Source organism: Xenopus tropicalis, chromosome 3 (genome assembly GCF_000004195.4).
Source record: "Xenopus tropicalis strain Nigerian chromosome 3, UCB_Xtro_10.0, whole genome shotgun sequence".
Classification (NCBI taxonomy): domain Eukaryota; kingdom Metazoa; phylum Chordata; class Amphibia; order Anura; family Pipidae; genus Xenopus; species Xenopus tropicalis.
Genome location: NC_030679.2, coordinates 80,664,550 through 80,675,211, shown reverse-complemented (window position 1 = coordinate 80,675,211; position 10,662 = coordinate 80,664,550). Strand labels below are relative to the sequence as shown.

General features: G+C 39.5%; 1 protein-coding gene across 1 annotated transcript in view; it reads left to right on the top strand.

The window, feature by feature from the left end:
* Positions 1-8,116: 8,116 nt before the first annotated feature.
* Positions 8,117-10,662, top strand: part of sema3d (semaphorin 3D) — an 86,463-nt gene continuing 83,917 nt past the window's right edge. Inside the window, exon 1 of the mRNA XM_002935247.5 lies at positions 8,117-8,605. The gene's annotated coding sequence lies outside the window, so the exon portion shown is untranslated. The remainder of the gene's footprint in view (positions 8,606-10,662) is intronic.

The window sequence follows — 10,662 nt, the reverse complement described above, 5'->3', positions numbered from 1 at the left end:
CTACTGTAGTTAATAGAAATAGCTGTTGTGTAGCCATGGGGGCAGCCATTTCAATTGAAAAAAAGGAGAAAAGGCACAGGTTACATAAGAAGATAACAGATAACTGTGTAGAATACAATGGGAATCTGCTACTTATCTGTTATCTGCTTAGTAACCTGTGCCTTTTCTCCTTTTTTCAGTTTAAATGGCTGCCCCCGTGGCTACACAGCAGGGTATTTATATAAACTATAGTAGTGTTTATAAAGCAAACACACAACTTTTCCAAGTGCAGGGCAATAGTACATAATATATGAATTATTTTTATACACTTTCATTTTTTGGTGTTACTGTTCCTTTAAGCTTAACACTAGACTTGGTTCAAATCAGGATCAGAGCCACTTTCCCACAATATAAACAGTGTCAGTTATCCTTTATCTATCTGGCTCATTAACATATACTACAGTGCTGCTTTAACAATGACATAAGAAGACTAAAGCTTGTGCCACATTATGTAACCTAGAACCAGCCACTGGCCTTCACTTGTTACTGTATTTTCACCAAGAGGCATTGCGTCACTAAAAAGCCACCCCATGTGTATGCACTAAGGCCAATACAGTGCATCTCCGTGCATATACAGGAACAACCAGAGGCCGGCGTATCAGAATCAGCCATGTATGGCAATAGCTTAAAGCTGGACTTACATAAAGATTCAGTAAACAAGCAGATCTTTTCACTATTTGGCTACCTTCAAAGTGGGTCAAAGTATCTGATACAGTTGTTTAGTCCCTAGGCCAATGATAGAATCATAACTATAGTCTTTGAAAGCTTGTCTGAAGAGAACTGCATCAATGGCTAATACGGTTCTTGTCTGATTCGATTTTTAACCTAACAGATGGTATCCCTTTAAGCAAACTTGCTTAAATTAAGCTTTGCTACCGGACAATCTGTATTTTTCTTCTTTTTAATATTTCTAATATTCAAAAGAAATAATTGGTGAATAAACACAAGTTTTCTGGGTGGTAAGACCCCAATTCCAACTCCAACGTGGTGTGATCCCACAAATCAAAATAAATCACTTCTGCAAGATTCAACTCTCACTGGGTTATGGAGTTCAGCATCAGGTTCTTCCTTGCGGCTTCTCCTGGAAGTATGGGCTGAGGTAGCCAGGCAGTTCTGCCTCAGGCAGCAGAGAGCTTCATACTGAGATAGAATACTTTGCTAGAAAGATTCAGAGCAATTCTTCTTAACATTACACTGTAGCATTCATCTTGATAAACTCTATGTCTAGACTATTGGCAATTCAATCTTTTGGAATGGATTACTACAACCTAGGGGGTAAAAACAACACACTAATGTGTGTATAAAACTAACTTTATGAATAATTGTTGCATATTTTAAATATCTCTCTGAACAGGATATTAATGAAGTAACATAAAATGCTAGAAACAGCTTAGATAATAACACATTATACACTTGTTTCACTCAATTGTTCTTAATCTGATTTCAACTTTTTATCTGAAGGTTTCTATGTTACTTGTTGAGTAGAGGAGATAATTCATTACTATTTCTAAAAATGGGAAAATCCCATAATATATAGTTTTACGGTCATTGCATACAGGAAAGCCCTATTGCCACATGATCAGTTTATGGCATCACTCTGTATGTTGTCAGCTTTAAACCTTTTATTGCAGGGAACCTTAAAATAACATTTTGCTCTCTTCAGCTGCTTGATGTTTTTACTTTTTTGAGCTATGGAGTTATGTTACTTAGTTACCCAGTTATTAACATTGTTAATTGAGGTTTAAAAGGATGACCTCTTGTTCTTTCTTATTTTCTACAGGAAAAAAGAGCCCCCATTGTCTGTCAATAATGTCCTCTAATGTAGCTGAAAAGAGTGATCATGTCTCCTTGCAAGGGCCTTTTCTCCAGAGAAACCAACCACAACCTTATTAGTTTATCTTCATAGACTTCCATTCCTTTGACCCCCTGCACTCTCTCTGACTCATTAATATGCTTATTAGGGTCTGGGATTTAAAACTGGACTGTATAATCAAGTTGTGGCCTTCAGGAATCTATAAAAATCCAAATTTATTTTTTCATTGCTCAAGTTAATGTCATATTTTATGCAAGCAAGAGGTGAGCTTCAATACTATTCTTGCACCACTTTTTATCTTTATATTCAAGGAGCAGTATATTTTTCAAGGAGCAGTATATTTACTTTTTCAAAACAATTCTCTAAGCAACCCTCTGTATAATGAGCTGCTTATTGTCAATAAGCGTAACAAAGCAAGTTTTTTGTTTATACAGACGGCTTGTTAGTGGGCTTTTGATTTATTCTGATTTTGGACGAACCTGTTACTTTTCTTATTTTAGGCAGTTTAGTGCAAGAAATGCATATTTCTATGTAGGGGCATATAGGCATCCCCACTCCTCCCCTAACTGTTCCCTAACAATCCTCGCAGGCCACTTACAATTTAGCCTCACAGAAAAAAATCCTTCCTTGTCCTAAAATGCCATTCTGGATAAACAAATACTGATTTTGTTCAATAATAGATATAACATTTCGTGAATATCTAAATATCTCAATTCATACCAATGCATTTACCTGCCATGATTTTTTCTGCAAACTTTGGCATAGCATAGAATTTTTTTCTGTAGTGAGCAAGTGTCCAGTTCTAAACAAGGGTTAAGATATTTGCAGATATGGATAGTTTCCTTTCTAGACCCTACAAATGGTAAGCTCTACCAGTTGTCTTTTGTAGACTCGCTAGCTAAATTTAAGTGCATACAGACACCTAACAAGTAAGCCATATCACTGAGAAACCCTTTCACCAGAGTGCTGAATAAATACAGGCGTTGAAAGCACTAAACCTTTGTACACAGCCAACTGGAGCTTACTCACAGTTCATGGACTATTCTTAAGTAAACAACTCTGGATATGTGTCACTAAACAGTCTGGAAATATCTGTCCTAAAGACATTTAATGTCAGCATTTGACAACTTCATCTGGATATAGCAAAAATATATAGTGTACGAAGCAAACAATAGAATGACACAATAAAACACACTCACCTAATGTACCCCCCTCGTCAATTTTCATGTTTATGTGTATAGTGCAAGTTTAACTTTCTTCAATTACTTTGTTTCCTTTTTTCAAAAAGAATAAAGGAAAGAAGACAAATTACCATACAAGGCATACAAATTAGGTAATGATGCAATGAAAGTAAAGGGATTAGGGGTCATATATACCTTTTTGCCAATATATATGAGCCCTAATCCCATTATGAAAGCATAAGTAGGAGAATATAATTGTTTTGCAGCGTACATAGTTTTTTAAATGTTGTTTTCAAAGAGGCTTTCACATATAATGAAATTAAACAATAGAAAAAACATTCTTGTTACTTTAATAAGCTTGGGAACCTCTGCAGAAATTATCTATACAAACACAGCTGAAGCTTACTGTGTATACACTCATGTCAATTACTTTCACCTTTACATAGCAATAAATCCAGAACATGCTGCTATTGGCCAGTTTATACATAAAACCGCAAGCTAGAGACTTTTAGGGTGAGCTGCTAATTGTTTGCATAGAACCTTTAAATGTATTTGCCCTGTAGAAATACAGTATACACATCTCACACTGACTAATATTTGATTATCATTGTTTATAAAAACAGGAAAGTCCTGAAGATTTTATTTTCTCTAGGAAGATGTGGTGCATGAAATAAGGGAATAAGGGTAATGTAACACAAGACACAACAACCAATCAGCAGTTTATTGGTCACCTCTTTTAAAGAAGAAGAAAATGTAAAAATCACTGGGGAGTGCCAAATGTTTAGGCACCCCCCCCAGTGATTGTAATCGCTTACATTTTACACTGGGCTGGTGCTCCTGTTAGAAGAAAACCACACCAGCCTGGGGTACCTGTAGCGAGTGTTTCCTCTTCCTTCTTTCTTCTGAATCCCTGGCCCGACGCATGCGCAGTAGAGTAAAAAAGATATTGTTAAAGTTCAGCTTTTCACTCTACTGTGCATGCGCAGAAGCAGGTATAAACAGGAAGAGGAGACACTCGTTCACTGGGGGTGCCTAACATTTTGGCACCCCCAGTGACTTAACCTTTCCTTCTCCTTTAATGCAAACCTAATTGGTTGGTATGAAAAAAACTTGTATCTTGAAAAAAAGATGTATCTAATAATATGTGCCATTGGACAATGATAACAATGACACACTGTACTGAAGTACTGAATTCTGTCCCTTTGATGGATATAAGGCATTGTGCTCACACATAAATCAATGGCACATGTACATGCTAGGTTACCTCAGCAAGTGAAGGGACTTCACACTTCTTCCTGCTATAGTCATTATCTGCATTATTTCTTGTCAGGTGATCAGAGACTAAGCACACTGAACATCACAAAATGGTAACTCAAAGTAAAAGATGAAAAAGGGCAAAAGTTACACATGCATATTTCATATCCTAGGATTCTATTATGTCTATTTTTATTATATAAATTATCTGAGCAAAGAGACATGCACCATACATTCCCACACTATGTGAAAAATTTCACTCCAAACGCAAATTGGGCTGGCAATACAGAATGTAGTCTATGGGGCACTCAGAATTGCTGGAATATTGTACTACTTCATTTAAAAATAGGATATTAAAGGGATTCTGTCATGATTTTTATGGCGCACTTTTTATTTCTAAATTACACTGTTTTCAGAAGGAGCCCGTGCTACACAGTAGAACTGCTTTCAGATAACCTATTGTTTCTCCTACTCCCATGTTAAGGCGGCCATACACGGGCTGATTCTAGCTGCCGATATTGGTCCCTTAGGCCGATTCGGCAGCTTATCGGCCCGTTTAGGGGCACAAATGACAGGCCTGGCCGACCGACATCTGGCCTGAAATTGGCCAGATATCGATTTGGCAGGTTAAAAAGTTTAGTCGGATCGGGGACCGAATCGGCTTGTTGATGCGGTCCCCGAACCGATTGCGCCTATTACCAGCGTTGCAATTAGCCTGAATTCACCAGATATCACCCGTAGGTAGCATGGCGACCTGGCCAGGCAAGCAGATCTTTACGTGTATGGCCACCTTTACTGAAGGAGTCCCAAGCCGGAGTTGGATTTCTTACTATTGAGTGCTATTCTGAGAGCTGCTATCTTGCTACCTTCCCATTGTTCTGCTGATCGGCTGCTGGGGGGGATGATATCACTCCAACTTGCAGCAAAACAGTAAAGTGCAACTGAAGTTTATCAGTGTGCAGATCACATGGCTGCGGCACCCTGGGAAATGGAGAATATGGCTAGCCCCATGTGAAATATCAAAACTAAATATTAAAAAATCTGTTTGTGTTTTTGAGAAACATATTTCAATGCAGGATTCTGCTGAAGAAGTTCTATTAACTGATGCGTAAATAAAAATATGTTTTCCTATGACAGTATTCCTTTAACTACCATAGATTAATTAAATTTCAGCCAAAGATGGAAATCTTATTTGCTTAGCAATTTCGCTATCATGGCCGGCAATATTTAGATGACTTGTGGTATATTGATTCAATATTGCTACCATTGAGATCATGCAGGGTTTCTAAGCCTACAATAATTTCACTTATATCTTATGATCAAAAATTGAAAATTGCCCACTCGGCGATTAAATAAACAGCATGATTTTACTCAGGAAGTACTCAAGCATAAGGAACATCCAATGTAGCTCATTTTATGTTTGTCTGCTGTGTGACAGTACAGCTTTGACACACACACTAACAACACCTACTATATGGACCATGTTTAGATGGCTGAGTAAATTTAGTAGAAGCTGAAAACATGTACAAATCTCTAGCTTTATTTATTTAGATAAGAGGGCTGAGCGTGGATGGCACGGACACCTTTATAATGAGCTACTCCTCACATTCTTTTAGTCAGCTGCAGCCAAAAAATTAGAACTGCCTGGCAAAGGGAAGAATTTCTGTTATTTTGTTACACAAGCTAGTGATAAATCAATGTGTTTTTCTTACCATATGGTCCACAAAATGACAAATCACCAGCTATATACAATTACATATACAGCAAAACAGAGTATATGCTGTGTATTTTATCTAGCAGCCAATGGGAAAAAAAGATCAGTTTCTCTCACCAAGAGCTCAGTCTGTAAATTGGATCATGGCTGTGACATAAAAGTAGTGAGCTAAGGTCACACAGCACTCCTGCTGGTGTTGAAGCAAAAATGTCAAGTTACAGAAGGAACTCATCCACATGTCAGAGTGAAAGTATAATGCTTTTAAAGGGCGGCTTTGAGCTGATTTACAGACCCCAGAACTGCTTATCTTCAATATACAAATCCAGATGCGGCACAGCCTGCCATGCTTACATCTGAGCTACACCATCTTCTGTCTCATGAGGCCAATCTCTTTTGCAATACTGCATTCAAGGGATGCTGTTTATTGACTTTCTGAGTTAGGCAAAACTGCAAGCTTTCTCAGTTGTTGTAATTTACATGTCTTCAATGGACATGCAATATAAAAATTAGATGTTTTAATAGGCAAAGAAAGCCCAGCAAGGCCAGCAATCATACACCTCTTAATTTAGAATCCCTTATATAACCCCGTATCTCTAACTTTTCTGAATCCTCCAACTCAGTGCTCCTTCTCTTTTTCTTCCAGGCAGTCGTACATGCATAGTGGTACCTACTGAGTGCAGAATAATGATGCGCAACAGATACTCCCCAGCACTATGCATGCACTACACCAAGGCCATGGAATGGCAAAAGCGTTGCTTAGGAACCCAAGCAAGATAGATTTGAATGGGGTGGATGGATACATCTTAAGACACATAATGCTGCTGGCAGTGTGAAGTGGGGCAGCAGCCCAACACTACTACTGCTGTTGGTTTTACTTGCAAAAATTAAAGGCTTTACAAAAGCTTTCTTTATTTCATTATGGATCTTAATGAAAATGATTAAATCAATTTTCTTATTCTGCACTATGGCTTTTACTGCATATTCTTCTACTTATGGGCTGTTTGAATGGTTTGTACTTATTGTACAGCGCTGCGGAATATGTTGGCTCTTTATAAATGTTAATGTAACCTGCACCATACTGACAAGAAGTTAGGAAATAAGTATTGTTGTATAATTGGTTATATAACACTTTTACACTTTCTGTGCACAAAAGATACTTGGGGGTGGCATGTGTAACAGACTAAAGGTGCCCATACATGTGAAGATTTGCTCGCTTGGCGAGGTTGCCGATGCAATGCAAACATCAAAAAATCCCAGTCACCATTCCATCATTCCAAATGATATCAGGGGGTGTGAACAGGGGCGGGCCAAGTCGACCGGGCGCCCTAGGCAACCCGGTCGGCCAACTCCGCCCACCTCCCCGCCCCCCCCAACGGCGCATGCGCGCCAAAGCGCGCGGGGGGGTGTGATTAGCTCGGTCATTGCCTCCGCCGCTAATGACAAGCGGCGAAGGCAATGACAAAGTAGCACTAGGGGTAGGCAGGAGAGGCTCCTGCCTGGCGCCCCCCAATCGTTGCGCCCTAGGCAGCTGCCTCTTCTGCCTACCCCTAGTTCCGGCCCTGGGTGTGAAATTGTTTTAGAACTAGTGATGAGCGGGCAACAATTTTTGGAAGCGTGGCAAATTTTTTCAGCCGTTTCGTGAAACAATTCGCCAATGACGAAACGCGGAAATCCATGCCTGGCGGAATATTTTGCCCATCACTATTTAGAACCTAAAGCAGTTTTATGAAACCATTAATAGTTATAACCTCACACCCCTTTTAGGCTATCAAGGGCAACTATTGCTGAAGGGAGGGGATCAAACTGGGCAACATAGTTGATTAAAGCCCAAACCTAATTGCTGCAATTCAATCATATAAGTCATTAAGGAATGGGCAGGTTTTATATTGCGCAGCCCACTGTTATGGTCAATGAGATCTGATTCTCTCTGCCTGGAGGTCCAGATGAAATTCCATTTTCTAGTTCATTAAACCTTGGCAGGGAGTTCGGGTGTCCTATCAAACGGATTATTATTAATAGCAGAGATAAAAAACCGGGCAGGGAGTGAGCTGCTCTGGATTTTCTGGCGCTTTTCTCCATTTTCACGTGGCGTTGGAAGGCGAATGGCCGGGAGATGAGCGGCAAGTGTGCGATTGCAGAACATGCCGGAGGGCAGGAAAGCTGGAGGGCTGCCGAGGCTGCTGCCGCTGCTGCGTGTGTCTGGTTCCTGCCTCGCCCCTCCCGCCCCACCGCACAGTAAAAGTCTGTAATTAGAGTCGCTTGCGCACAGAGGAGCTGCATGGTTTGTTGACAAAGTGGATGAATGAGTGGATGAACTCCAGCCCCATCTCTGACATTATCCACAGCCATCAGAGAGGAAAGGAGACGCTCAGTGCAGCGGGAACCTAATGATCAGGCTTTGCTTAATGAACCTCAGCGAGACTTTAGTGCTGCTATTGTGGGAATCGTTGGAGTGGATTTATTAGGCGTGACTGCACTCGCTTCCATGCTGTAGGGCACGCTGCCTAGTGCCCAGCTTATTATCAGCCCTGAGCTGGCACTTTACTTATCTCAAGGCAACTTTTATCTCCCCGGGACCCTCTTCATTTTCCGCACAGATAATAGGTAAAGTGCATTCTCTCTGTTTATCCGGCTACAGCAGAAGCAGTAGGCACCGGGGGAATTATGTAATATAGGTGATAACGATGATGGCAAGAAGTTGTGTTTAATAATAGACTTATCCTTTGACATTCCCTGAGTTTTATTAGTGCATTTAAGACACTGTGTTCAGTTCAGGATCTGTTGACAGTTAAACCTGCAGCATGTAATGGGCACAATTCATGGCTTCGGGCTGGGCGAGCGATATAGCTGCCTGTCAGAGCGTTTGATGGAATGGGTAGCTTAGCGTTAGGGCTATAATGCTAGTGCCAGCCAATCAAACGGAAACAACAACGCGTTATATTGACTCTCCCACGTATCTAGTAAGCATTTAGCGTTCTAAATTAGCAAAGCGAGACGTTGGTTCCATAGCCATTTTATCCTAGAACACACAAATATTGTATTGGGAACTGTATGTAACACATTGATCATTGCAATTGGATAAACATTTTTTTTTCTGAGATGTTGGCTTGCATTCGCTGAGCTGGCACAGACCTCAAAAGAAAACTCCCTGTTGCAGGTGGGGGCACAGGCACTTGGTGTGGAGCCCATAGTCATGGATATTTGGCATACAGTATGATTTGGGGGGGAGTATCTTTCTCATTTTAAAGACACATGGCAGTCTGTAACAGTACAGTCACTAATTAAAAGAATATTTCATTGGTATACACTCTGATTTGACAAGTCATACTGAGCTGCGTTGCCATTATAGTCCTGCAGGACAAAAAGGGACTAACTATGCAAGTTACTGCTTATTTTCTGCAGCTCAGAATTCAGTGCATTGCAACTATCCATTTGATAATGGACAGCAATTATACTCTTGGCATTTCACTTGAAGGACTCTTCTTTGATAAAAAGAAATCATTATGTGAAATCATAGTACTGGTGTTTCATATATTTCCATTACCCCTTATGCTCTGATAATGTGTGAGAATATCAACCTGTGATATTGCAGTATATTTAATCTAACATAAACCCCAAGAGATACTTTCCTACACTACTGTGCTTCTTAATCCAGCATTATTTTTAGCACTGTGCATTCTTTAGAGGACATTACTATTTATAGGGATCTTCAATGTCTATGAGTTGTAATATTTCTCTTTATGTTGCTAAATGCTTGATATGTGTTTTTTTTTCTCCATTTCAGAGCTCATCTAATAGAAATGCAGTCTATACTGTTAGGATGCTCTTTGTGTACCCATATTCTGATTGTATTGATTAGAATCTTCTATTCGAAGAATATACATTATTATATCTTTATACTGCAGGTTACAGTTTTTTTTTATGCATGTTTGCATATTTTAACTGATACTATTGCATATTTGAGCTCATAATGTTGGTCACTTACAATCAAGTTTATAGCAACCTAGCCCAAAGCAGTTTGGTGTAGCATAGAAGTAATTTTATTGTTTTCCAAATTGACCGTGAACCACCTACTGTGTGACCATTTGGAGAGGTTTTTATACCCGTTTTTCAAAAGACAAGTGCACCAGTATAAGCATTGTTGCTTCAAAGGGATCTTTGTTGGGTTCCTTAGAATTCTAAGTAAAGTAAACAAGAGAAATACGTGATGATTTTTCCTCAATCAGTTCAAAGGAGACAGGGTAAAATATAGATGCATTCTAAAAATGTTGCATAGTAGTATAATGTAACATTTAACAGAGAAACAGTATTGTTTGCAGAAATGGGTGATACCTGGTTACATATGCAGTAAAGATGCTGGTGCTGTAGCTACCTCTTGTGCTACAGTATCACTTCTGTTTTAGAAAGTTATTGCATAAGGCTTATATCAGTTTTATTATTAACCTAATGTTTTGGTGGTCAGAGTACTGTATTTGCTAGTATCCATTTGTGGTATGTGGATAAATATGTATAACCTGCTTTCATTAGTTCCATGTCATGCAATGGCTTATTTACAACTACATCTCCTTATTCTGCCTCTCTTATCTCTGTGCACCACTTGTGCAGCGTTTGCCAAACAGGAGTCAGTTACTGCCTTGGTGTTTTGCCGGAATTCTTGAAGT